The sequence below is a fragment of the Pseudorca crassidens genome, chromosome 16 (assembly GCF_039906515.1).
Source record: "Pseudorca crassidens isolate mPseCra1 chromosome 16, mPseCra1.hap1, whole genome shotgun sequence".
Lineage (NCBI taxonomy): Eukaryota > Metazoa > Chordata > Mammalia > Artiodactyla > Delphinidae > Pseudorca > Pseudorca crassidens.
The window spans coordinates 60461550-60479727 of NC_090311.1; the positions used below are offsets into that span (position 1 = coordinate 60461550).

Here is an 18178-nt window from a genome sequence, read left to right on the forward strand (position 1 = left end):
CTCGTTTTACATATACACACCCAGGGCTGGAATCTCCTCAGCCCACCCCCCCTGGAAGTCTCTCTGAGGAAGCACATCCGCTAGGGGGAAGGGTCTGTGCTTCCCTCGCAGGCCCTGTCACTGCCACCACCCAGCTGTCCAGGGCAGCACCGCCTGCCAGCCTTTTCTACTCTGCTCACAGACCCTAACACGCCTGGTCTGAGTTTATGAGTCACTCCCTCCTTTCTCCCGGCCTCGCCTCCGGAAGGGCTGCGCACACCCAGACACATCACCCAGACACCGAGTTTCCACGCCAAACTCGCTCCTGATGAACCCGGAGAGCTGACTGAAATGTCTGATTTCCCCTCCCCACTTCTCAGCCTCGAGGTCCCGGCCACGACTTTTCAAAGACAAGGCAGCCCCTCTCCTGCCCGTCTCGCTTTGGGGACACCTCACTGTGGGGCTGCAGGGCCAGCAGACAAAGACAGTGGATTTATTTGAGGCTGGAGGACATGCTTGGTCTAAAGATCCGAACGCCCGCACTTCCGGAATTGCACGGTTCGGTCTGAAGCGTGTGCGTGTGTCTGTGGCTCGATGGGTGATGAGCTGTGCGTATGTGGCAGTTGTGAATCTGGGTGCAGTGGGTCTGGAGGTGTGGGTGCCTGCGCTGAGTTTTCCCCGCGCCGAGAACTCCCTCTCCCACCTTCGGTTTCGCCCCCTCTCCCTCCAAAGTTTGGCGCGCGCGCCCGATCGGGGATGGTGGGGTGCGCACCGCTGGGCCATCTCCCGGGCCCAGAGGCGGTTCCGAGATGCCGGTGCCCTACTTACCCCGCCACCGAGCCTCCTCCAGCGGGGGCGGATCCGACTTTCCGAGGCAGGGGTCCGGCGCGGGCAGCATCCGCCCGCAACTTTGCCCTCCTCTCGGCAGGACCAGGCAGAAGCGGCTTCGGCCGGGGACGGCGGCGGGGAGGGAAGGAGGCTCGGCCCCGCGGGTTCGCACGGTGGGCGGGAAGCGGCGCCAGGAGGGCGCCGTCCTGCGCAGCGAGCGAGCGGTCCTGCCTGGCGCCTTCCCCGTTCGGCCCGAGTCCGCGAGCGGCCGGCAGTGGCGGCGGATTCCTGAACTGCGTCCAAGGCGCCCGGGGAGCCCTCCTCCTCCTCCTTTTCTCCCTCACCCCACCCAGCTCCCACCCCTGCGCCCCCGGCAACTTGGGAACCGCTGGCGAAGTTGCCGCAGCTCGGGCTGCGCGACGGGCCTCCGGGTGGAAGCAGGGAAGGAGAGGGAGGAGCTGAGGGGGAGCGGGCCGCCGTCGCCCCAGCCCCTGGGGAGCTGCGCGCTGCAGGACCCCTCTGTGGGCCTTTGTTCCCAGCGCTGCGCCTCCGCCCGCCTGTCCCCTGGGACTCTCTTGAAGCCACTGGGATCCCTACCCGCTTTCAGAGACGCTGAGAAGAGCTCCCCTCCTGGGTCGGGAGGGGCGAGGGAGGGTTGGAAGGGAGGTGGCCTGGAGATCCCCGTGGCTTCACTGTGCCAGAGCCCCTCAAGTCCTTCCGGCCTCCCATCCTATTGAAACGGAGTCTTTCTAAAACCTGAGTTCCCTTAGGAGTTTATGATTAATGTGTCTATCCAAAACTTTATGCCCTTTCTTGTCCCCTCTGACTTCAATCCTGTGCTAACTGAACACTAGTCAACCAGAGTCAGTTGACCAAAATTGCTGCTGTTGAGAACATGGTTAATGTACTAAGGTTGCTGGTGTGAATTACACTATTAACGTACTAAAGTTGCTATTACAGGTATCATTAATGTACAAACTCAGGTTGTCTCTCCAGGGCAAGGTACGTTAACAGACCCCCTGAGGCCTGGACCACCTGGCCAGAGAATCCTAAACCAGAGACATCCTGAGTCCCGGAACCTGAATGTCACAGAAAGCACAATATAAGAACTCTAGTCAATATCTTGTAATAACCTATAATGGAAAAGAATCTGAAAAAGAATATATATGTGTATGTACATATATATACACATATATATGTATAACTGAATCACTTTGCTGTATACCTGAAACTAACACAATATTATAAATTAACTATACTTCAGTTTAAAGAGAGGTTAAAAAATGTCACGGAAATGTCCCAAGATGATTAATCCCAGCCTCTTTGTTCTTCCCCTTTATAAAACCCCCTCACTCAAAGAGCAAGTGGAGCGGATCTGAGGCATGTCTCCCACTTCCTTGATGGGTGCCTTGCAAATAAACCCTGTACTTTACTTCACCACAACCTGCTGTAGTATATTGGCTATGCTGCTTGTTTGGCAAGCAGACCCGAGTTCGGTTCGATAACAATTTTGTCCACCATGAAGAGACCATCAACTGGAACTGTTTTTGTAAAACGGAAGGAAAATGACATGAAATTCTTTGTGTGTAGGCTTTTATGCTAGTGTATCAAAGTTAGCCTTTTGGAATTGGTTTGTCTTTTATCTCTGTGTGTGTGTGTTTGTGCGTGTGTATTTGTGCTAAAGAAGGTACACTATTTTACTTGGTGGACATTAAACATTAAACAAAAGTTCAGTTCCTAAAAATAGCCCTTTAGGATGCATCCTACAAAATTGGACCACCTTTTGTTCTGGTACCATGACTAAAGCCAAAAAGATGATTTTTTCTTTTTTTTTTTGGTAACACTGTGTAATCACAGTATTCTTTAGACTCTGGAGAAAAATGCCCAAGATTAGGCTCATTTGATAATCCATAACTAGTTTTGCCAGCTTGATAAAACATCTTTTCAGAATTCTGACCCTAAGAGAGCAGGTTCTAGGAGGAACTTGCTTTTCTCTCCCTGTGCCTTGAGCTGTAAATGTTCTACCAGGGCTCTCAGGAACTCCTGTCTTATCTAGGCATCTCCAATTCCTGAGACTGAGAGGAAAAATGGGGGGGTGGAGGGAAGAGGCCTTTTTAAACTTAACTTATTCCAACTGTTATTTATAAACTAGTGAGTTTTATATTGTAATACCTGATTCATGACTAAGTTAAAATGAAGCTATGAGGTCTCTAGTTGTATCTGCCTATATGTCTGTGTGTACATTATACATATGATATGTCTCAACTTCCAGACCTTATTAACAAAATTAATTTCTTGCGACTTCCCTGGTGGCTCAGTGGTTAAGAATCCGCCTGCCAGTGCGGGGGACATGGGTTCGAGCCCTCGTCCGGGAAGATCCCACATGCCGTAGAGCATCTAAGAACGTGTGCCACAACTACTGAGCCTGTGCTCTAGAGCCCACAAGCCACAACTACTGAAGCCCGTGCAACTAGAGCCTGTGCTCTGCAACAAAAGAAGCCACCACGATGAGAAGCCCGTGCACCGCAACAAAGAGTAGCCCCCACTCGCTGCAACTAGAGAAAGCCCGCACAGCAGCGAAGGCCCAACGCAGTCAAAAATAAATAAATTAATTAAAAAAAATTATTAAAAAGGAATACACAAGAAACTAAACCAAAGAAATTTCAGGTTTATGTGAACTGGGAAATATTCAGTATTAAATTAACTTTGGGCATTAAAGTTCATTTTTGCTGGTTTAATTAATCAGACATGTCCTTGGAGCCATCAACATTAAGTATGATATTTTTATTGTACCTAGGTTTACTGGAGGTTAAATAAGATCTTATTATATCTGTTGCAGAATTTGTCAACAAGAAAAATAACTTGGTATGATGAAATTTTTTTTTTTTTTTTTTTTTTTGCGCTACACGGGCCTCTCACTGCTGCGGCCTCTCCCGTTGCGGAGCACAGGTTCCGGACACGCAGGCCCAGCGGCCATGGCTCACGGGCCCAGCTGCTCCACATGTGGGATCTTCCCGGACCGGGGCACGAACCCGTGTCCCCTGCATCGGCAGGCGGACTCTCAACCACTGCGCCACCAGGGAAGCCCGATGAAATTTTTTAAAGTAAATTAAATGTAAATGAGATAAGTTTTTTTTTAAAGGAGAACTCTTTAAGAATAATTATGTTTTATGACTGTCTACTTAAAAGTAGTTTCTTCAGATATTTGGTAACTTGAAACTTTAGAGTTTTGCTAAATTAAATTAAACGATGGAAGTTTATTGAATATTTTACAAGTTTGCTAATCTACAGAGTGCTAATGCAAAAGACAGTTCATAGTTGCTTATTTCTTAGTTTTCACTAGAAATTAAGGTTTTCAAGAGTTGAGAATTCTAATTAATATATTTAATTAAAACTAAAATTTAATAAGAAAACACCTTTGTATGCAAGGAAAAGAAGGTATAAGAAATGGAAATTCATTTTTTTAAGAGAGAGAAAGTAATTTGGTCCTAAAACTGGTTATTTCTAAATGGGAAAGAAAATATGGGACAAATTAATATGGGTATAGAAAGTTGTGGAAGCTTTGCAAGAGGGAAAGGTCTTTAGAAAGGAATTCTATGTGTAGTCAGGACTAACGAAGATTAGAATGAGTTTAATTGAGTAAATGAATTTTAATATTAAAGGTAAGATGGTGTAAAACCTGGGTTTTCTCTGTCTATGAAGAGAACAAAGTTTTTTTGGACTGTTGAGCTGCTTTTGATAACAGATTGTAAGTTTCTTTCCAAGCTTTTAAGTAATTTAAAATGTTCTGTATTTGCTTTTGAAATCTTTTATTGTCACTTTGGTTAAATGAATAAGTATTGTTGCCTATGGTCCTATCTGACCAAGCCCTATGGTCCTATCTGACCAGTGCCCTATGGTCCTATCTGACCAAGCGTGATACCTCCCGCGCCTGGTGCAGTGTCCTGCTGGGCAGAGCCACCTCTGGGGTACAAGGCTAGCGTGGGAAAGGACTTGGAATTGGAACACAAACAAAAAATCAAAACCCTCAACATCTGCACTTGGCACCTGTCATTCTCAACATCTGTAGATGAGAAATCCAAAGAGGATTGAGAATGACCCACGAGCAGGTCCTCACAGGTGCAAGAAGTCAGAGGACCCTGTTCATTACCTAGGACCAGAGCATCCAAAGCTTCAACCAGCTGCCAGCTAGAGGGGGCCTGGGCAAGGTACTGAAGGCTATGAGATGAGACCTTGGTATCTCTTACAGCAGAAAAACCCAACTGGGTGCTTCCCTTCTGTTATTAACAGCGACCTGCAATAGGGGACCAGGAATTTGGTGAGAATTGAGACCCCAGCTCACTTCCTGGGTAAGCTCCCGGAACCCCTCCCTCTGCAGCTGCAGCCACCCTGGTTGCTCTCGCCTCACATCACAGGGGCCCGGCCTCTGCCCCGGAGTCAGTCTGCAGGCTCTCCAACTTGTTTTTAGAGTCAGTATCTTGACACATGGGTTTCTCCAGACCCTATCCCCTCTTCTTAGAAGGGAGGGCCTCCATTTCAGCCTCACAAATTTGTCAAGAAGCTACCTTTAACTGCACCTGCTGGTCTTACAAGGGAGGCCTTCCTGCGGGACATACGGAATCTGGAATTTTATCGCCAGAACTTTGTGATGCCCCTTCAGGGGATACAAAGGTGGAAACTTAGACCGTGTCACCACCAGACTGTAGAGAATGAGACTCTGTGCTACTGATGTTGGTCAGAGGTGGGGAGGGTGCACCTGAATAGTCACTGAGGAATTCCTGTGTTCACCCAATGCTTGTTGAACACATATTGGATATGGGGGCCCATAGAGGTAAACAAGCCTAGTCTCACCTTCTGATTAGAGAAGACAGACCTATGTCTGAACAAGCACTAGTGAATCAGTGTGCTGTGTGAGGTGAGGCTAGGGCTGGGGATGGGGATAGGTGTCTCCAGAGCAAGACCACAGGCTTGCACAACTCCAGGGGCACCAGGCATGTGGAATGTGATGTGACTGTTGGCCCCTGGGACTGTGCAGTGTAGCAGCCTTATTCCTGGAGCTGAAGACCCCAGGCCTGGGCTGAAGAGATGAGCTGAAGTTCTGCAGATAGGAAAGAAGGTAGCAGTGAGCCATGGCTTTCTAAGTAAAGGGACCAGCAATTGAAAGAAACATAGGTGTAAAAGGGTATTCTCTCCTCAAGCATGCCAGCCACTACTTGGGCCTTCGGTGAGGGTATCTTGGGTGCCAATGAGAGGTAGAGAGTAAGGGTCCGATCCAGGACATTGAGAACTTTCATCCTAAAATAGTTTCCAGGCTCTACCTCTTCCCACAGTTGCTCTGCCAAGAGAATTGGTCTCAGGTTTTTGGTTTTTTTTTTTTTTTGAAAGAAAAAATTGAAAGAACTTTCCAGGCCAGAGGCAGAATTGCAAGATGGTTAAGAATGTGGGAGCCTGAGCACCATTTTAACCAAGTGATCCAAGTGATGAAATAAAAATTCACACTTTAAAGGCAAGACAAGAAAAATTTAAACAGAAAACTTTCTCTGTCCCTTGGCCTCCTCTCTCCCCTCTAGCACCTTTGTGCATCTCCATTATGTGTTAACTAGACCTCCCCAATGGCAGAAATACCTGCTCAATCAGAAAGATAAAGTTTTCTCCTTCTGACACCAGCCATGTAACTCCTTAGATGACACCATTCCCTTCTCAATCTTGTAAAGGGTCACGATGACCCACCACTCCCTTTGTCTGTGCAGATATCTTTGGTGAACTTTATATACAAAGCCAATATAACATTTCCATTAAAGATATCGATTGGTGCAGAACAGACTGGTCAGACAACCTGGGGAGATACTGGGCTGCATCTAATGGAAGTTCTTAGCTTGAATACTTACTTATGACCTTATTAATGTTACTAGCTGTATTACTTCTATTCTGCCTATTTTACAAGATTATTATTCTCTCATTACCACATACGTGACAGCCTCTGATAAAAATAATGATGACGGGGGCTTCCCTGGTGGCGCAGTGGTTAAGAATCCGCCTGTCAATGCAGGGGATACGGGTTCAAGCCCTGGTCTGGGAAGATCCCACATGCCGCGGAGCAACTAAGCCCGTGCGCCACAACTACTGAGCCTACACTCTAGAGCCCGCAAGCCACAACTACTGAAGCCTGTGTGCCACAGCTACTGAAGCCCACGCGCCTAGAGCCCGTGCTCTGAAACAAGAGAAGCCACCGCAATGAGAAGCCCGCGTACCGCAACGAAGTGTAGCCCCCGCTCTCAGCAACTAGAGAAAACCCGCGTGCAGCAGCGAAGACCCAATGCAGCCAAAAATTAAATAAATGAATAAGTAAATACATTTATTTAAAAAAATAACGATGACTAGGCAACTTGAAACAGTTGAGCAAATATATCGTCCTCTAAGATCAATGATTGTAATACTGTAACTCTAGATATGGGAAGAAACAACAAGAGGGTACCATTTTCTGGACCATAACAGACTAGTAAGACAGGGGATCTAGAGGCTTTTGGCTACTGTTAACAGGGCCTAGTCCGATAATAGCATGTCGAGTGGCCTATCAACAAAATCTTCTCCTGACCTAAGAATGAGCATTCCTGAGGCCGTGGGACAAATCGGTCACGAAATGCCTCCCAAACCTTGGTCGAAATTAAGGCTGAAAGGAAGGAGATTGTAATACAAAGAATGTTGCCCACCATCCAGTTCTATGAGAATCAAGTTGTTAGCCACTGCAGTCGCTGACTTACATACACCTTGAAATGGGTTCAGGGATCAGGATGAAGCACTTTGTGCTCTAGGAAAACTGACAGAACCGGCCCTCAGATAATTGGATATTTTCGGGAAAAATTTTATGAACTCAGCTTCTTGCATTTTCCCAGACTTAGAAAAGCACTAAAGCCATTAACTAAGATATCTGTTCATCTGAATAATAGTAACTTTCTACTGAGATGTGTGCTTGGTTGCACGTACCCCTTCACCAAACTCACATATATACTAGCCTCCCCGCTTACCTCTTTGGAACAGTTCTCAGAGCTGTCTGAAGGACTGTCTCCCAGATTATAATCCCCAGGTTGGCTCAATTAAAATTTTCCATTTCTTTCTTAGATTGACTGTTGACTAATTTTTTTATCGACATTGACACAAGCTGAGGTCACAAATGATGGGACACACTGACATCATGTGCCTCCTGTTGTGATGTGCTGGGATGGACACGATGTATGAATTATTCCTGCCAAAAAAAGAAAAAAATCACCTCAGTCTAATCATGAGGAAACATCAAACAAACCCAAACTGAGGGACATCTACAAAACAGTTAGCCTGTAATGTTTAAAATGTCAAATGACACGAAAGACAAAGGAAGAGGCTAAGAAACCATTCCGGGTTGGAAGAGATTAAAGAGGCATGAGCACTGTGGCAGGCATGCTTCTAAGATGGTCCCCAATTACACCCCCTCTTTGATGTCATCACCTCTCCTTGAGTGTGCCTGGACCTGGTGACTTGCTTCTTCTTCTTTTTTTTTATTGAAGTATAGTTGATTTACAATATTGTATTAGTTTCAGGTATATAGCAAAGTGATTCAGTTATTTTTTTTCAGACTCTTTTCCATTATAGGTTATTACAAGATACTGAATATAGTTCCCTGTGCTATATAGTAAATCCTTGTTGTTTATCTATTTTATATATAGTGGTGTATATCTGTTAATTCCATGCTCCTAACTTATCCCTCCCCCATGCCTTTCCCCTTTTGTAACCATAAGTTTGTTTACTGTTTCTGTTTTGTCAATAAGTTCATTTGTGTTATTTTGTAGATTCCACATATAAGTGATATCATATAACGTTTGTCTTTTTCCGTCTGACTTACTTCACTTAGTATGATAATCTCTAGGTCCAGCCATGTTACTGCAAATGGCAATATTTAATGCTTTTTTATGGCTGAGTAATATTACGTTGTATAAATATATCATATCTTCTTTATCCATTCATCTGTTGATGGACACTTAGGTTGCTTCCGTGTTGGTGACTTGCTTCTAATAATAGAGTACAGCAAAGGTGATGGAATGTCACTTCTGAGAACCCAAAAGTCTGTGTTTAGATTACAAAAGACTGTGACTTCTGTCTTGCTAGCATTCCCTCTCTGGTTCATCTCAGCGTGCTTGGTCTGATGAAGCAAATTTTCAGATTGTGATCTACCCTATGGAGAGGCCCGTGTTTCAAGGAACCGAGGCCTTTGGGCCTGATGTCACTGAATCTGCCAGCAATTCCTGAATGAGCCTGGAAGCAGATTCTGCCCCAGTTGAACCTTGAGATCACTGCAGCCCTGGCTGACGCACCTCGACTGCAGCCTTGAGCCAAGGAGCCCAGCGAGGCCGCATCCAGATTCTTGACCCACAGAAACTGTGAGATGATAAAGGTTGCTGCTTTAAGCCACTGAGTTTTGGGGCGACTTGTTATGCAACGACTTACAAGTAATACAACCACTGAATGTCATGTGTAATCCTGAACTGGATTCTGGAACCGAAAAAAAAAATCACTATGAAAGACAGTATTTTGATAATTGACCCGATATGAATAGGGACAGAATGAATAATAATATTGTGTCAAGATGAAATTTCTCGAGTTTGCTAACTGTACTGTTCTGTAAGATGATACTTGGTTCATTAGAGATACACACAGAAATACTTAGGGTCATGATTTCTGCCACTTCCTCTCAAAGGGTTCATGGGTGCAAATAATAATATATATTATACATATTAGATATAACGTATTATAGAGAAAGAGTTTCGTTTAGTTATGAGCTTATCTGTTGTGTAACAAACCACCTCAAAACTTAATGACTCAAAGCAACCAAAGTGTGTTATTTCTCACGGTCTTGTGGGTTGACTGGATTCGTCTGGAAGGCTCCTCTGCTCTACGTGGCATCAACCGAGGTCACTCACCCTGTGGTGCTTAGCTGGTAATTGGGGTGGCCTGGGCTGGAAAGTCCAAGAGGCTTCACTCCCATGTGTGGCACGTCCGTGCTTCTCAACATGGCCTCTCTCTCCCCACGTGGCTAGCTTGGGCTCCCTCACAGCATGGTGGTTTCAGAGTAGTCAGGCCTCTTACATAGTGGCTACCTTCCGAGAAGAGAGAGGAAGTGTAAGCTGCCTGGCCCAAGGCAGCCCAGCTGCATGCTGCCAAGGGATTGTTGAGCCGTTCTTAGGATCTGGTGCAAATCCCCTTCTCCGGGCCAGGAAGAGCTAGTTGGCAGTGACTCAGGGAAAAATCCTGGGGGCAAAGGAAGAGGGGAAGGGGAAGAATATAAAGAGGCTTCCCCAGCTGGAGTTAAAGGGCCCGAGGCCCAAGACCCTAGAGTAAGCTCTTCCCTCTCCCCACTCAGCTTCTTGGGCCCCCATCATTGTAACCTGAGAGCTCACTTAAAGATGTCAGGGAGTGAAGAGGGAGGAAGAAAAATGGCACTTTGGGGGCACAAAGTGCCAGGAGCTTTACCTACATCATTTCATTGACACCTGACAGCAGCCCTACAAAGAAACCATTATTATCCCCTTTGCAAAGAGTAGGTAGCAGAGGTCTCAGAAGGTGCGGTGACTTGAACTGACTCATACTGCAAAGGTATTGGATCAAAGGATGTATTTGCTTCTTTTTTATTTTATTTTTTAAATCTTTTTTTTAAATTTAATTTTTAAATTTTTGGCTGCGTTGGGTCTTTGTTGCTGCGCGTGGGCTTTCTCTAGTTGCGGTGAGCGGGGGCTGCTCTTCATTACGGTGCGTGGGCTTCTCATTGCGGTGGCGTCTCTTGTTGTGGAGCACGGGCTTTAGGTGCGCGGGCTTCAGTAGTTGTGGCACATGGGCTTAGTTGCTCTGTGGCATTTGGGATCTTCCCGGACCAGAGCTTGAACCCGTGTCCCCTGCATTGGCAGGCGGATTCTCAGCCATTGCGCCACCAGGGAAGTCCCTGGCTTCGCTTCTTTATTCAACAAACATTTTTTGGCCCAGGATTGTGCTGGGCCTGGGAACAGTAGGATGCATGTTGTCTTTGTCAGCTGTTGCTGCAATAAGTCTGCAAAACAAACATCCTGCAAATCTCAGTGGCTCCCAATGACAAGTATTTATTTTCCTCATTCCTAGGTAGGTCGGGGGTCAGCAGGGATTTCTGTTTCAGGCCACAGGTTGGCTGGGCTTGGGTCCAGCCTTTGGGTTGGGTTCAGGTCTAATCTTCACGTCCCCACATTCTACATGGACCAGTGGCTATCCTGGAGCATGTGCTTCTCGAGGGAGATCACAGGAACACAAGAGACAAACCAAACCACCAAACCAAAGCCTCTGCAACATCATTGGCCAGAACAAATCCCATGCCCAACCTAAAGGTGTGAAGGTGGAGAGGTCTCTTTTACCCACCATGAAGCCACGGTGATGGCATAGATAGAGAATTCTGTGATGAGGGAGTGAATTGAGAGCAGGGATCCAGTGTGCTGCAGGTGACAAGACACAGGCCTTGCCCTCAGGGGGCTCACCGTCTAGTGGCGGAGGTGCTCGTAAAGACACAATTGAGGGACGTGCAGTGAGGAGGCATCTGTGGGTGGCATGGGACTGTGCATGCGTGTGCATGTGTGTGGTGTGTACGTGTGTGTGCATGAACGCACAGCTTGGGAGCATGGAGATGGTGGGTCCCTGCAGCAAGCTAGACAGCTAAGAAGATTTTCTAGAGAGGAGACGCCCAAGGTAAATGCTAAAGGATAAAATAAATAGCGGCTCTTGACTGAACTGGAGAGAAGCGGCAGGGAAGCAAGGAAGGGCTTTACGGGCAGTCACAACTGTGGGTGCGAAGGCAAGGGGACCTGGAGCAGGACGGTGTAAGCCAGGAACTCGAGAAGCTGCCTGCTGTCCTTGGAGCATGCTGGGGAGGGCAGCACGCGTCAGGAGTTGACGAGAGGCAGACGTAGGCAGGACTCCAGCCACGGAAGGCCTTTGTCAAGTGCTGGATGTCATCTTCCCTTCACCTCCAGAGCACTCCCCACGCTCCTCCACTCCACTCCCTCTCCTGGGTCACTGGCCTGTACGGGCTACAGCCAAAGCCTCTCTCATTCTGGGAAGATGGCAGAATGTAGTTCTAGCCTCTCCCCAAGTTCCCCCTGTTATGGACTGAACACTGTCCTCCCAAAATCCGTATGTTGAAGCTCTAACCCCCAAAGTGACTGTATTTGGAGATAGGGCCTTAAAGTATATAATTAAAGGTCATTGAGTTCATAAGGGGTCTAATCTGACAGGATGGTTGTCTTTAGAAGAGGAAGAGACACCAGAGATCTCACTCCCTCTCTCCACATGCTCACAGAGGAAAGGCCACGTGAGGACACAGTGAGAAGGTTGCTGTATAAGCCAAGAAGAAAGGTCTCACCAGAAACCAACACTGACAGCACCTTGATCTTGGACTTAGCCTCCCAAACTGTGAGAAAATAAATTTCTGTTGTTTGAGCCACCCGGCCTGTGGTATTTTGTTATGACAGACCTAACAGACTAATATGGCCCCCCACCCCCCCAAAAAAAACCTAACTAGAATAAAAACATCAGAAGAGCCACAGACAATTTCTACAACAAAACTGGGTGACAAATTAAACCCACAAACTCAAAATACCAATTGAGTGGGGACAAACCATAGTTACTAGACTCTTGTGATACTGGTTTCTGTGTAGGAGAAAGCAGAAGGAAGACACCTGGGCTTCTGATGGTCCTGAGAACAGTTAAATTCCCAAATCACCAACTTCTACTCAAAAGCATGGAAGGCCAATTCAAAAGCAGCTAAAACTAGAAAATACTTCTGCAGTACCCAATTTGTAGATAAGTGCCAGGGAACCACTGTACAGTGAGGTCTAACAGTGCTAGAGCCATCTGGGTCCCATAAACTCACTTTTGCTTCCCCTATACACTCCTGAAACTAATAGACTGGAGCTCTTTTTAATGACAAAGTCCCGCACTGGGACTTGGAGAGTAGACTACAAACTAATCAGGACAGGCACACTAGGGACAAAGAAAGAAAAGCTCCAGGCAAACGTGGGGTTGGAGGATGGAGGATCAAGGGATCTCAAGAAGTACAAAATCATGTGTGTGTGTACATACATATATATTATACATACACACAAACATATATATAAATCACCGAGGCAGATTTTATTTTCTGAAGATGGCTGCAAAAATTACGTCCTCATCCCACATGGCCTTATTTTTTCTTTTAAATTATAATTTATCTTTGGCTGCATTGGGTCTTCATTGCTGCGTGCGGGCTTTCTCTAGTTGCGGCGAGCAGGGGCTGCTCTTCGTTGCGGTGCACACAGGCTTCTCATTGTGGTGGCTTCTCTTGTTGCAGAGCATGGGCTCTAGGAGCACGGGCTTCAGTAGTTGCGGCATGTGGGCTTAGTAGTTGTGGCGCGTGGGCTTAGTTGCTCCATGGCATGTGAGATCTTCCTGGACCAGGGCTTGAAACTGTTGGCAGGCGGATTCTTAACCACTGCGCCACGAGGAAAACCCCCTTCTTTTTTTTTTAATATTTATTTATTTATTTGGTCGTACTGGGTCTTAGTTGTGGCAGGTGGGCTCCTTAGTTGTGGCTCGTGAGCTCCTTAGTTGCGGCATGCAGACTCCTTAGTTGTGGCATGCATGTGGGATCTAGTTCCCTGATCAGGGATCGAACCCAGGTCCCCTGCATTGGGAGTGCGGAGTCTTAACCACTGCACCACCAGGGAAGTCCCCCATATGCCCTTCTTACAATGTGGCCTTGACTTTTGTCCCTTTAATTGTGGGACCTATGTACCTGGCTGGAACTTTGTGACTGTCTTGACACAGAGAGTACTGTGGAAGTAGAGGCCATGTGGCTTTCAAGACTGTCCAAATGCCATGTATGTCCACCTTCTTTCTTAAAATGTTCACTCATGGAAATCAACCACCATGCTGTGAGGAAGCCCAACAAGCCACATGAAGAGATCACAGGTAGGTGTTCTAGCAGACAGCCAGCATCCAGCACCAGACATATGAGTGAAGGAGCTGTCAGATGGCCCCAACACTTTCAAGTCATCTCCACTCAGTCTTCCAGCTGTGACACCAGGCATTACGATGTAGAGACATGCCATCCTGACCGTATTCTTTCTGAATGTCTGGCCCACAGAAACTGTGAACACAATAAAATGGTTGTGGTTTTATACGCTAAATTTGGGGTGATTTGTTATGCAGCAATAGTAATTAGAACAATCACTTTGTAAACTCAACAGAATGAGGAGCTCAAGACCTGTGAAGTTAGAAAACTATCCTTACTCACCTGATGTCCCCTAAAAATACTGGAAAATTCACTTTACTTTAAAAAGGAGCATCAGAAAAGCATCAAGGTTGAATCCTGTGTAAAATTATGAGAAAACGGAGAATGAGTTGCAAAATAACATTCCTACAAATAATAAAAGCATGCCAGGAAAACATGTCCACAGAGGAGATGAAAACATTTCCCAAAAAATTAGAGAAAAATTTTAAATGATAGAAATTATGAAACTATATAAATCAAAATTGGATGAGCTCAGAAGTCAGGTGATTAGGGAAAAAAGAAGAAAGTTTTGAAAAGAATGATGATAAAGTCAGAAAATAACTAACTATATAGAACAAGAAACCATTTCAGAAACGAAGATGAAATGAAAAGGAACAGAAGAGAGAATAACCATAATAGAGAATATTTTCAAAGAAAACTAAGATAGAAGGGAAGGCATTTTAAAAGCGAGATAAAGAGATAAAAAGATTCGAGAGTGATAGAACAGAGAAAATATAGAAAAGGAAGAGTGAACATACATGTAATAGGAATCCATGAAGAACCCTGAAGAAAAGCAAAACAGTGGAACAGAAAAAGTACTAAAAACTATAATTCAAGGAGATGTTCCTTACAGAGAGCATGGCCTGAAATTTCATCTGGAAGAAGCATCTGTATACCTGGGTGAGTCAACCCTGAGACTTATGTCTAGGAAAACTGTTGGGCTTTAAAGGAAAAAAAAAAAAAAAGAATAAAAGCAAAAAGACAAATCACTTTTTTTTTTGAATTTAATTTATTTTTTTATGCAGCAGGTTCTTATTAGTTATCCATTTCATACATATTAGTGTATACATGTCAATCCCAATCCCCCAGTTCATCACACCACCACCCGCCCCCTCGCCACTTTCCTCCCTTGGTGTCCATACATTTGTTCTCTACATCTGCAAATCACTTATAAAGGAAAGAAAAACAAGTTGTCATCTGACTTTTAAACAGCAATGATTTATGTCACAAGACAATATACTGACGTATTTCAGGAAATGTGAACAAAGGATTTTATACCGAGTGAAACTGACCTTCAAGTATAAAAGCCAAACTGTTACGAACGTGGAAGAACCCAAGAAATATTGTTCCCTTGAGCCCTTTCTGGGTAATCCAGACTTCAAAAAGCCAAAAAGACCGGCGAATCCTTTACATTAAATCTTGCGAAATGTCCCAGCTAACAATCAAGTAAGGAATCATAGAACTGAATATCGCCATTTTACATCCCTAATGAGTTAAAGGATCCAGGCACTGATCATCTGTGGCTGCTAGTATCACAAAAAGGGAGATCATCAGACATTGTGCATCCCCTGATGGAAGAATAAAATATCACCTATTAAATGGAATTGTCCAGAAAAAGAAGCAGAAGAGGAGGGGAAGAGGAGTAGAAATGAACTTGGACCCAATCAAGCCTATAATCTAACTACCAATTCAAGGAAATACAAGGGACAAAGGAACGTTGTTAAAATGGTACCCTCAAGACTGACACAATCCAGATTGTGGGAAGTTCTGCAGATGAAAGACACAAGTTTTTCAATAACATCCAAGTGAAAATTGCAAAGAGAAAAATAAGAGGTGGATAGGAAACATAAATTAAAAGAAATTAAAGAGGGCTTCCCTGGTGGCGCAGTGGTTGAGAGTCCGCCTGCCAATGCAGGGGACGCGGGTTCATGCCCAGGTCCGAGAAGATCCCACATGCCGCAGAGCGGCTGCGCCCGTGAGCCATGGCTGCTGAGCCTGCGCGTCCGGAGCCTGTGCTCCGCAACGAGAGAGGCCACAACAGTGAGAGGCTCACGTACCGCAAAAAAAAAAAAAAAAAAAGAAAAGAAATTAAAGAAAATAAAGCAACCTAAAGGCATATGAATCAAACAAAATGTATGGACTTCATTTGGATCCTGATTCAAACAAACTGTCTTCCTAAAAATTTTATAAACTAATTGGTGAAATGTAAACTCTGATGGCATAGTTGATGGTTTAAGGAACTATTGTTAAATTGTATAGATGTGATAATAGTATTGTGGTACTATTTTTGAAAAGAAGAGTTCTTATAGAGTTACACAGTGAAATATCAATAGTAACAGATGACATGATAGGCGTGATATGTGGGATTTCCTTCCAAATAATCTGAAGAGGAGGAAGGAGTGGGGGGTGGAGTATAGATGGAACATGATTGGCCATGTATCGGTAATTGATGAAGATGGTTCATTATACTAGTCATTCTATTTTGTACATCTTTGAAAATTTCTTCAATAAAAAGTTCAACAAAAGTCTCCCTGTTTCTGCCAGTACTTGATATCAGCCAGGTAAAGAGGGGAACAGGACACACAGAGACCCTTCCGGCAGAGAGACCAAGTGAGGGAAGAGCTGAAGGGAAGGGAAACCTGCTGGGAGCCCAGGTGGGGTGGGTGTGTTCAGGGAGGAGCCTGGAGGGTATCCCTACACTACAAAGTTTGCACATTCTTTTTTTTTTTTAGTTGAAGTATAGTTGATTTATAATGTTGTGTTAGATTCTGGTGTACAGCCAAGTGATTCAGATATATATATATATATATTCTTTTTCATATTCTTCCCATTATAGTTCATTACAAGGTATTGAATATAGTTCCCTGTGCTATACACTAAATCCTTATTGCTTGTCTATTTTATTTATAGTAGTGTGTATCTGTTAATCCCATACTCCTCATTTATCCCTCCTCCCAACCCCTGTTTTCCCCTTTGGTAACCATAAGTTTGTCTTCTATGTCTGTGAGTCTGTTTCTGTTTTGTAAATAAGTTCATTTGTATCTTATTTTCTTTTTTTTTTTTTGTGGTATGCGGGCCTCTCACCGCCGTGGCCTCTCCCGTTGTGGAGCACAGGCTCCGGACGCGCAGGCCCAGCGGCCATGGCTCACGGCCCCAGCCGCTCCACGGCATGTGGGATCCTCCCGGACCGGGGCACGAACCCGTGTCCCCTGCATCGGCAGGCGGACTCTCAACCACTGCGCCACCAGGGAAGCCCCATTTGTATCATATTTTAGATTCCACACATAAGTGATATTCCATGGTGTTTGATTTTCTCTGTCTGATTTACTTCATACTTAGTATGCTAATCTCTAGTGGCTTCCATGTTGCTGCAAATGGCATTACTGCATTCTTGTTTATGGCTGAGTAATATTCCACTGTATATGTGTACCGCATCTTCTTTATCCATCCCTCTGTCGATGGACATTTAGGTTGTTTCCGTGTCTTGGCTGTGGGGAATAGCGCTGCTATGAGCACCGGGGTGCGTGTATCTTCCTGAATTATAGCTTGGAGCTTGCGCCTTCTTTAAGGAGTAATGGCGAGAAATGGCAGGGTTTCAAGCAGAAGAGCGGCACAACCAGATTTGTTCCTTAGGAAGGTCACTGTGGATGCAGAGTAAAGGAGGGTTTGGCAGCGGAGCGTCCAGGCGAGGAGCTGGGGGTGGCCTGGACAGGTGGTGTCAGTGGGGATGGAGGTGGTGGACCTCGTCAAGGTTTGTTTAGGAGATGGAGTGAGAGGGCCTCCTGACTGATTGGATGTGGGGGAAGAGGGAGAAGGATTAGCCCACTGATGCCAGACCCTGATCCAAGCCCTTGACATTAATGAGCAAATTTCATCTTTGCACAAACACTTCGTATGGCTGTGAGCGTAACTGATGCTGTCTTGGGCCTGTTCGGTTTCTCCTGTCCTTCCACTGATGCTACCCCAGACTGTACTGTGCACTAAATCACTTCAAGGGCTTTGTAGTTAATAGATGTTGTTTAATAATCATGTGGACCAGGTGACCTCTGTGCTCTGTTGGTCCCCAAACAATGATGAAGACCTTTGCTGCCTATTCCCTGCACCCACGAGACTAGTTACCCATTCATAAATCTTGACTTAGGAGTGCACGTCCTGTTTCCAAGCGTGCATCCCCATACCCTAGGCTAACTCTAAAATTGTCTGAATGGCCCCTCGGCAGTGCAGAGCGCAGCCTCGAAAGCTTCCAGGTCATTGTCTGCCCGATCCCACCCTGAGAGTAAGTTATCTTGTAATAAA

The 18178-nt window shown here is 45.5% G+C and overlaps 1 protein-coding gene and 1 long non-coding RNA gene across 2 annotated transcripts in view; one reads left to right on the plus strand and one right to left on the minus strand.

Annotated features, from left to right (window-relative positions):
* CHST3 (carbohydrate sulfotransferase 3) overlaps positions 1-1527 on the minus strand; it is a 41352-nt gene extending 39825 nt beyond the window's left edge. Inside the window, exon 1 of the mRNA XM_067710638.1 lies at positions 808-1527. The gene's annotated coding sequence lies outside the window, so the exon portion shown is untranslated. The remainder of the gene's footprint in view (positions 1-807) is intronic.
* LOC137209228 (uncharacterized) lies at positions 245-9430 on the plus strand. The gene is made up of 2 exons (XR_010935953.1): positions 245-537; positions 1804-9430. It is a non-coding gene; the product is annotated as an uncharacterized lncRNA (long non-coding RNA).
* Positions 9431-18178: the final 8748 nt, after the last annotated feature.